The sequence below is a fragment of the Pongo abelii genome, chromosome 2 (genome assembly GCF_028885655.2).
Source record: "Pongo abelii isolate AG06213 chromosome 2, NHGRI_mPonAbe1-v2.0_pri, whole genome shotgun sequence".
Lineage (NCBI taxonomy): Eukaryota > Metazoa > Chordata > Mammalia > Primates > Hominidae > Pongo > Pongo abelii.
This window is the reverse complement of record NC_085928.1, coordinates 17,751,932-17,761,221: the sequence shown is the minus strand read 5'-3', so window position 1 is coordinate 17,761,221 and position 9,290 is coordinate 17,751,932.

Sequence of the window (9,290 nt, the reverse complement as noted above, 5' to 3'; positions counted from 1 at the left end):
ATTCTAATTAACGTATTTTTCATCCTTGTCCCAAACTCAATCTTTTCTGAAATTACGTTTTATGATTTTGAAAAGTCATGCATAGAAATGAGAAAAACTGCTTAGCTTTTTTTTTTTTAACAAAGCTTATACATAAGAAAGTTAAGTGGTCGTGTATAATCAACGACATTAAATTGCTTTCCTCCTTAAAAAAAGAAAGTCGTTTTTTTCTTGCCAGTCATTTATTTGTATGAGAAACTATGCCTTTACTCTGCAGTTAAACTTTAATTTCTGATTGAGTTGTAGTCATAGAAAGACGTACTTTGTATGTTTAACCTAATGGTAGAGTGCTTTTTAAAACTGATGAGTCATCTGTTTTGAAAGAGTCCTTTTTAAGAACAGACCTTATTTTGGGTCAAGCCAGCATTCTAACAGTAGTCCTAATATCTGAAAATTACAAATATTTAAAATAATAGTTGTTTTTGCTTTAAAATATTTATCTGGGATTTTTAAAAGTGATAGGAATGTAATGTAAAATGGGAAAAAGAAAGGATTCAAACATAATTCAGAAATAAGAGTTGGCCAGGTGCCATGGCTCATGCCTGTAATCCCAGCGCTTTGGCCCAGGCCATTAGATCGCTGAGGTCAGGAGTTCGAGACCAGCCTGGCCAACATGGGGAAACCCCGTCTCTACAAAAAGTACAAAAATTAGCCGGGCCTAGTGGCGCTCGCCTGTGGTCCCAACTACTACACAGGCTACTGGGAGAATTGTTTCAGCCTAAGAGGTAGAGGTTGCAGAGAGCCATGATTATGCCACTGCCCTGCAATTTTTTTTTTTTTTTTGGTCTCAAGAAAAATAAAATAAGAGGTAAGATTACAAATCAGTGGAATTAAAGGGAAAAAGATAACCTCAATAATAGCAAATGAGGCTTCCTAGTAGAAAGTTTGGAAAAAAATACTTAGTATGGGAACTCCACATTATATAGAATAAAGGAAAGGAAGAAAAAAAGTAGTGTAGGTAAAGAAATGAGTAACCTGACAGATTTTGAAAACCTACTGCTTGCGACGCTGTACTAGGAGCTATTTTAATTTAATAAAGTCTCCAACTACTTGGTTGTTGAATTTCGGATAAATGTAACCAGACCATCGAGCAGCTAAGATAACTGAGCAACTGCTTTCTAAAAGTTGAAAATTGTGTTTCTGCCTCTTTGAAGCTATTGGCAAGGAAACTGTAAATTTCAGTGTAAAATGCACATCTCATGTCCAATTAGAGTAGGTTCCTACTTAACATAGAATGACTATCTTTATTCATTTTTGGATTCTCCCTCACACCACCACCATCCCCCGTTGTCTAGTACGATTTCTTGCAAATAATTTGGATTGACTGAGTTGGATATATCTCTTAGTTAGTGGACTTATTTTTTGAATAATTAGATTAAATTGTAAAGTCCTGTCTTATTATTATATACCCATCCCCTAACAGTGCCTGCTCCACAGTAGGTACAGGTACTCTATATCTTTTGAAACACTGAATATATTTGTAAATATTAAGTTTTAGTTGAAAAGGAACTTTTATTTGTCAAACACCTTTTGTCACAAACCTTAAAAAATGTAATTCTTCTTATCACCACATTTATAAATAAGAATGTTTATCTTCATTTTAGAAATGAGGGAACACAAGCTCAAAAATGATGAGTGAAGTCTGCTATCACAGAGAGTGAAAGGCTAATTAGAAATTCAGCCTTAGGGCTGTGTGGCTCCAAAGTCTATGTTCTTTCCACTACCCTACACTGCTCTCTTGAGCTTAGGTTTTTTTTTGTTTTTGTTTTTTTCAATGATTCAAAGCAGTAAGATCTTGCAAATAGTGTCAGTATTACAAGTGGCATCTATCCATTGATGGTACTTTGAAATATCGTGATTGTTGGAATTATACGGCACTTGTCTTAAGGTAAGGATTGGGGGTTTTGTGGGCTTCATACACAAAACTGGAGCAGAGGCACCTGAACCAAACATAATTTGGGGTGCCGTCCTTGTATCATATGACCTCGCTTTAGAACCTATGTTGATTGGAGCCATAGTGGACATCTGACCAAGGTAAGCCCATCAACAGACTGCCTGGTGGCCTATCACTTACAAGGCACTGCCCAAACAGAAGCAGAGATGATTTTTTTTTCTCACTGTCCCAGGAATTTAATCCAAAGAACCCAGAGGGAAATTGCAGTTGGTGGCAGATCAGAAAGAAATTACAGTTGAGTCAGAAAGAAGCAGACATGGGGAGTGTCGCTAATTTTTTGTCAATTGTGGAACATAAGTGTGCAGATTCATAAAATATTGCTGCTGAAATCTAGGACTGCCTTATATCCAGGGTAACGCACCAGGTGCAGCTTCACTGAGGCCAACTTGTTAACAGCTGGATTAAATGTGAGCATATCCTTACTGCCCAGTATAATTACCCTTCTTTATCTTAGCTACCATGGATGTATCTCTTTTCACTGCAGCCAGATGGGTTTAAATGAAGCAGCATCCCCCAATCCTACAGTGGCCCTTGAAACCATCCAATCAGCCTGGAGAATACTGAAAACTTTCTGGGAGGTAAAAGAGCTATGGTGGCTTGTGAACCCCCACAGTGATGGGGTTCATCTGTGGCTAGCTGAAAGAGATGTCTGAGAGGGGAGTGGGGGCACTGGAGAAGGTAAAGGACAGAGGAGACAACAGAATATGTTACATAGGGAAAGGAACATGGGTTACAGGGAACTGGGAAAGTACATGGCCTGTTTGTCCACTTACCAGAACTTCACCATTATGTCTTGCTTGGCCAAATTGAATACATTTCAAGATAAGGCTCTTGACTGGAATAGTATTGGACATTTAGGAGACCAAATGAATTCTCCTCCTCCTTCAGCTACCCTGTCTAGACTTCCTGAAGGCAGGAACTGCATCTGTTTACCATGGTATCCCCCAAGACATCGTAGGCAGTAAATAGTGAGTGAATGAAATAAATGCATGAATAGTTTTTGACATACCTTACTTAGATAGGCCCTATTGACCTACTGACTGCAGAAAAAACAAGAAATAATCTATGTAGAGAATCCTTTCATAAGCCATTCTAGTTAGGAGGCAGCATACTGATGCAGTTAAGAGTGGGCTTTGGTTTTTATCAGATACAGGTTTCAAAACCCACCTCTGGAAATCAGATTTCTCTTGCTTAATCCTGATTTTGTTACTTAATTTCTGTAAGGCTTGATTTCATCATCTGTATTATAAAGTATATTATCTGTTTCACAGGGTCATTGTAAGGTGAAAATCTAAAGTGCTTAGCATAGTACCTAGCACAAAGTCAATACTCTGTAAGTAGTGGTAATTATTATTATTAGCTGTAATAGTAGTTATTGTTATAACTGTTGCTCTCTGCCACTTATTATATCATGATCAGGGTAGAAAAACAAAGTTGAGAACAGTCTTTACTCATGATTTCACAATTTCCTACATAAACCATGGTCCTCTGCTCTGGGCCATTCTGTGTCTTAGGGATTAGGATTTGGGAGGTTGGTCAGAACTCTCTTGCCCAAGATTTATGCTTATTGTCTTTTTTGTCTTCAAGGTATATCAGGACCTCATGCCTCCTAAACCCACTCCTACCTTTATTTTAGCCACCTCTGATTCAGACTGTCCTTTCTAAAGCACTGCTTTCATGATTTCAACCCATCTCTTTTCCTCCTGCCTTTACCCCGTGTTTCCTCATTGCTTATCAGATGAAGGCCAGTTGCTTAGGCTAGCATGCAAGGTTTTGATTTATTTCCACTGCTAAATCCCTCTCAGTCTGGTTTATCCATATTGGCCTAGGATGGTTTAAAGTTCTGCCATCTTCCTGCCAATTGTCCAAATCTCAAAAAACCGGTTACTCTATGTTTAGGGCAGCACTGAAAGTAGAGGGAGCTCTAGTCTTTCAATCGATCCTGAGGAGGAGTTGGCTTCTATATTTATAGGGGCCAAGAGTAAGTCTTCGGCCAGTTTTGTGATATAAGGTCTAGTAGTTTGATTTTCAGCAGTTCTTCCTCTACCACAGTTTGCTATTGCTGTAGAATTGATAGATTAAAATGTCTCCTTAAATATGTCTCTGGGCTTCTTTATTGAAGTTTAGGCCCTTTTATTTTGAAGATTCAAATAATGACATGACATCTTTGGATATCTTTGGAGTCTTTGACTAAGCATTTGTTAGAGCTATAAAAGCATTTTTCATGGCTACTCCCATTGAATTCACTCCATTTAGGGGTTTATCTTAGATCTGGTGCGGTGTTTTCCTTATTGATTGTTTTGGGAGTTGAAGTGACTATCTTTTAAATTTTATCCACTTGCTCAGCCTGTGTTGGTTCCATATTGGCTTGTTTGACCTTTTCATAGATAGCTACTCATAACTACAACTATAAATGAGCTAAAATAATTTTAATCCCTAATTAATTCATTCACAGATAGACATTGAGTACCTACTGTGTGTAAGAAACTGTACTATATATTGCAAGGTATAAAAACTAGTAAGAATAATAGGTAATGTTTATTGGTTATTTTATAAGTGCCAGGCACTGTCCTAGGGGTTCTGTCTAGGGATTATTTTTATTTAATCCTCACATCCCTTCTATAAGGTACGTATTATTATCATCATTCTTCAGACAAGAAAACCGAGATGTGGGAAAATTAACTAACTTGCCAAGTCACATATTTATAGTGTGCTGGATAACAACATAGTAGAATGTTCATGATTTTGTTCAAATACAATCACTGCCTTCAAGAGATTTACTGTATGGTAACAGAGATTAAACATGAACCTATAAAAAAAAATCCAAGTTAAAAAGGGCAAAAGATCTGAGTAGACATTTCTCCAAAAAAGATATAAAAATCACGGATAAGCACATGAAAAGATGATCAACATCATTAGCCATCAGGGAAATACAAATTAAAATCACAGTGAGCTACTACTCATACCCACTAAGATGGCTAAAATAGAAAAGACAGCTAATAAGTGATGGTGCAGATGTAGAGAAATTGGAACCCTTATAGACTAATACCGGGGATGAAAAAGTGGTGCAGCCACTTTGGAAAATAGTCTGACTGTTCTTCAAAAGGTTAAAAAAAATAGTTACCATATGACCCAGCAGTTCTACTCCCAGGTATATACCCAAGAGAAATGAAAACATACATCGTCACAAAAACTTACACATGAATGTTCATAACAGCATTTTTCATCATAGTCAAAAAATAGAATCAAACGAAATCTCTACCAACTGATGAAGGATAAATAAAATATGGTATTTACATACAATAGAACATTATTCAGCAACAAAAAGAAATGAAGTGCTGATACATGTTACAACATGGATGAATCTTGGAAATGTTATTCTGACACATAAGTGAAAGAAACCAGTCATAAAAGAACACCTACTGTATGATTCTATTTATATGAAGTCCTCCAAAATAGGCAAATCTGTAGAGACAGAAAGTAGATTAGTGGTTGCCAAGAGCTAGAGGGAAGGGAGAATGGGTAGCGGTTGCTAATGAGTACAGGGTTTCTTTTTGGCAAGATGAAATTGTTCTAAAATTCATTGTGGTGATGGTTGTACAACTATGAATATACTACTAAAAATCATTGAACTATACACTTTAAGTAAATTATATGATAGGAAAATATATAAAGTATGTATCAATAAAGTTATTTTTAAAAACATGAACCCAAAGTAACTAAAATATAAAATAACATTTGGTAACTCTTACAGAAACATAACCAAAAGCTATCAAAGTTCAGAGGAAAAAGACCATTTAGGCTACCACAGTTAGGATAGCTTTCAGAGAACAATGGGATTTGGATAGAGCTGGGATGAAATATACAAAATTGAAGGAAAGAAGAAAAATATTTCTTAGAAAGCATAGCAAAAAGAAGGAGAAAATTATAGCATATATTTGGGAAATGGTAAGGGGTCTGGTTTGGCTGGCATGCTTAGTGCTGGTGGTTAGAATAGACAAGTATTGATATGCTTTAGATAATTATGGGAGAAAATATTTAAAATTTTAACTTTGCCCCCAAAAATCTAAGGTGTACTGTTAAGATACAGTACAGAGGAAGAGTAGTAGACTTCGAGATGATAGGTTTGTCTAGGCCTTGGAGAAAGAGGTATAAATACTAGGTAGGAGATCACCTCTGATTCTGCCCTCACTGGAAGCTCCAGATCCCATTTCCTTATTAGCTCATGTTTCCTTATTAGCCTTGCAGTCTTTTCACAAAGGCTGCAAGGCTTGGTAGAGTCTGTGGATTGTGGCACTTGTAGAAATAATCTTATATCTGAGTACAAAGTATTCCTCATGGTTTCTCAATACTGTGCTAGCATCAAGATATTCCTCCTCTGCTTCAGGTGAAAGTCAAATGTAAGTCAAGCCTCAGCCCCCATAGCATGAATTCGAGAAGTGACACAAACTGGTCATAATTATTTCATTCCATTATATTCCAGTTGTTTTCTTGAGAGCCTACTATGTTAAAAAAATTATAGTAGATGCTGTTGGGGCTAAACAAAAACAAAACCAAAACAAAAATTCTTCAACAGGTTGTGTTAATGGATATAGCTTTATTTTGAAACTGCATAGTTGTTTCCTTCACTCAGCCACTAAAAGTGATTAGAGAAGCTGAGAGGTTCTGGAGACGCAAAACCAGGAACTAACTGCTTCATTCATAGTCTGATGGGGTGAGGAACATAGGGAGAAGCTGCCTCTGGCACCCATTCCCAGCAACAGGCCTCCTATTCTTGTCTTCTTCTTATTTACCCTGTTGTAATAAGTCTCTTTACCAAGGGAAGTGTTCCTTCAAACCCTTCTCTATCATTTACCTGGGCTGTGCTGAGTGTCAGGACCAGGTCAACCCAGCTCAGACCCAGATGTAACCCATGTGCTGTGGGGTTGGAGAGAGAAGGGTTCCCTAATAAAGAATTGGCCACTGCTGAACTTGAGCCTCAAGGGTAATGGAAAAGGCTTCAAACAGGAGATACAAACCATGCTTATCCCTAAGAGGTAGAGAGTAAAGAACAAATCTCACTCCTCCTTCCTGTACTGTCACTCACTGTACCACATTATGTGTATAAAGTCAGTCTCTTCATTTCTTAATTTTTTCAGTTACAAAGTATTTATTGTAATATAAATGTAAAAGGTCACTTTAGAAAATTCAGAGATATGAAAGGAAAACAACTGAAATCACAAACACTCTCGCCATCCAGAAACAACTATGGTTTACATTTTGGCGTATTTCTTTCTTTTCCTATATGTACATATTTCTTCCCACAAAGTTGAAATCATACATATATGTATATGTATATTAAGTTTTATATTTTAATTTTTTTACCAAAGTTGTATAGTGAGCATTATTCCCATGTTATTTAATTATTCTTCAAATATGTTACTTTGAAAAAATAGGTGCAGAATAATTCCCCAACATTGAAAAATTATGGAGTTCCTTTTGTTCCACTCTTCTCCCATAATAACTTGCAAACACTTTTTTTTAGCTAACACATACAGCCATTGAAATATTAAGTCTCATGGAGCTCTTTGCTGAGCTTTTATAGCAACAGTTTGGTGATAACAGTATCACCAAGCACTTTCCCTGGGGACAGCAACAAGTGTCCCTTCAAAGACATGCTGACTCCACCTCACTTGCTTCTCACCTGGTGGATCAGAGGAACCAGCTGTAATACAGGTAAGCTCTTTTGATAAAGAGACTATTTATTGGGGAGAAATTGTTGACTGTGTTTGTAAACTGGAGAGTCAAATGACTGACAATGTGACTGAAGTGTTGAGGTATCTACATTCCCTTTACACTTTGTTGCCACCTAGAGCTGGTTCATTAGAGTTCTCATTGTTTTTCTACAAACCAGAGGTGAAAAGGGTGCAATGCAAAATCTGTGTGCACTGCTAGAATTTTCTGTTTTGGGATAGTTTATACTTGTCTTTAGTAGTACATGATTTTTTTTTCTGTCTTTGTTGTTTTTCTTTTTTCTTGTTCCTGGTTTTTGTTTTGTTTTGTTTTGTCTTTTTTTTTTTTTTTTTTTTTTTGAGATGGAGTTTAACTCTTGTTGCCCAGGCTGGAGTGCAGTGGTGCAATCTGGGCTCACTGCAACCTCCACCTCCTGGGTTCAAGCAATTCTCCTGCCTCAGCCTCCCAAGTAGCTGGGATTACAGGAGCCCGCCACCATGCATGCCTGGCTAATTTTTTGTATTTTTAGTAGAGATGGGGTTTCACCTTGTTGGCCAGGCTGGTCTCAAACTCCTGACCTCAGGTGATCCATCCGCCTCAGCCTCCCAAAGTGCTGGGATTACAGGTGTGAGCCACCACGCCTGGCCTCTTGTTCCTGTTATAAAGTGAAACTTTGTAAGAATCTTACACCAAATTCAATTCAATTCAGTCAATTCAACAAATACTTATTGGGTGCCTACAACTTGTAGAACACCATGATGGATATATGAAAGACAAAGAGGACCTAGCCATGCGCTTAGGGAACTTACAGTCTAGCAGGGCTGATTAGATAGGCATATAAATAACTGCAAGACAAAGTAGACCAGGCTATAAGAATATTTAATGAAGGAGAAATACTCACAAAATAGTGTCATGAGGAAAATTAAACTAGTCACTAGACTGTATATACAAATTGAGTTTTCTGAAAAAGTACACATGTAAGAAACTGGGATACTCTAAAATGGTAGTGGTGGCTGTCTGGGTGATGAATTAAAAGGGATTTTAATGTTCTTTATTCTTTTCTATTTTTTCAAAAAATTATTTACAGTGAAACTGCTACTATTAGGATAATTAAAAATAAGCTTTATTAAATGACAGTGTCATGTAACAATAGAAAATGTAGTGCAAGTGCTGAGGAGCAAAGATTATAACCGACTGGGGTGGGGGAATTAGAAAGGCTTTAGGATTTATGTCTTTCAGAATGATGAAAAACTTATTATTATTATTATTATTTTTTAGACAGAGTCTCACTCTATCACCAGGCTGGAGTGCAGTGGCACAATCTTGGCTTACTGCAACCTCTGCCTCCCTGGTTCAAGCGATTCTCCTGCCTCAACTTCCCAAGTAGCTGGGACTACAGGTGCGCACCACCACTTCCAGCTAATTTTTGTATTTTTAGTAGAGATGGGGTTTCACCATGTTGGCCAGGATGGTCTCAACCTCTTGACCTCGTGATCCACCCGCCTCAAACTCCCAACGTGCTGGGATTACAGGCGTGAGCTACCATGCTGCATGGCCTGTTTTTTTGTTTTGTTTTGTTTTGTTT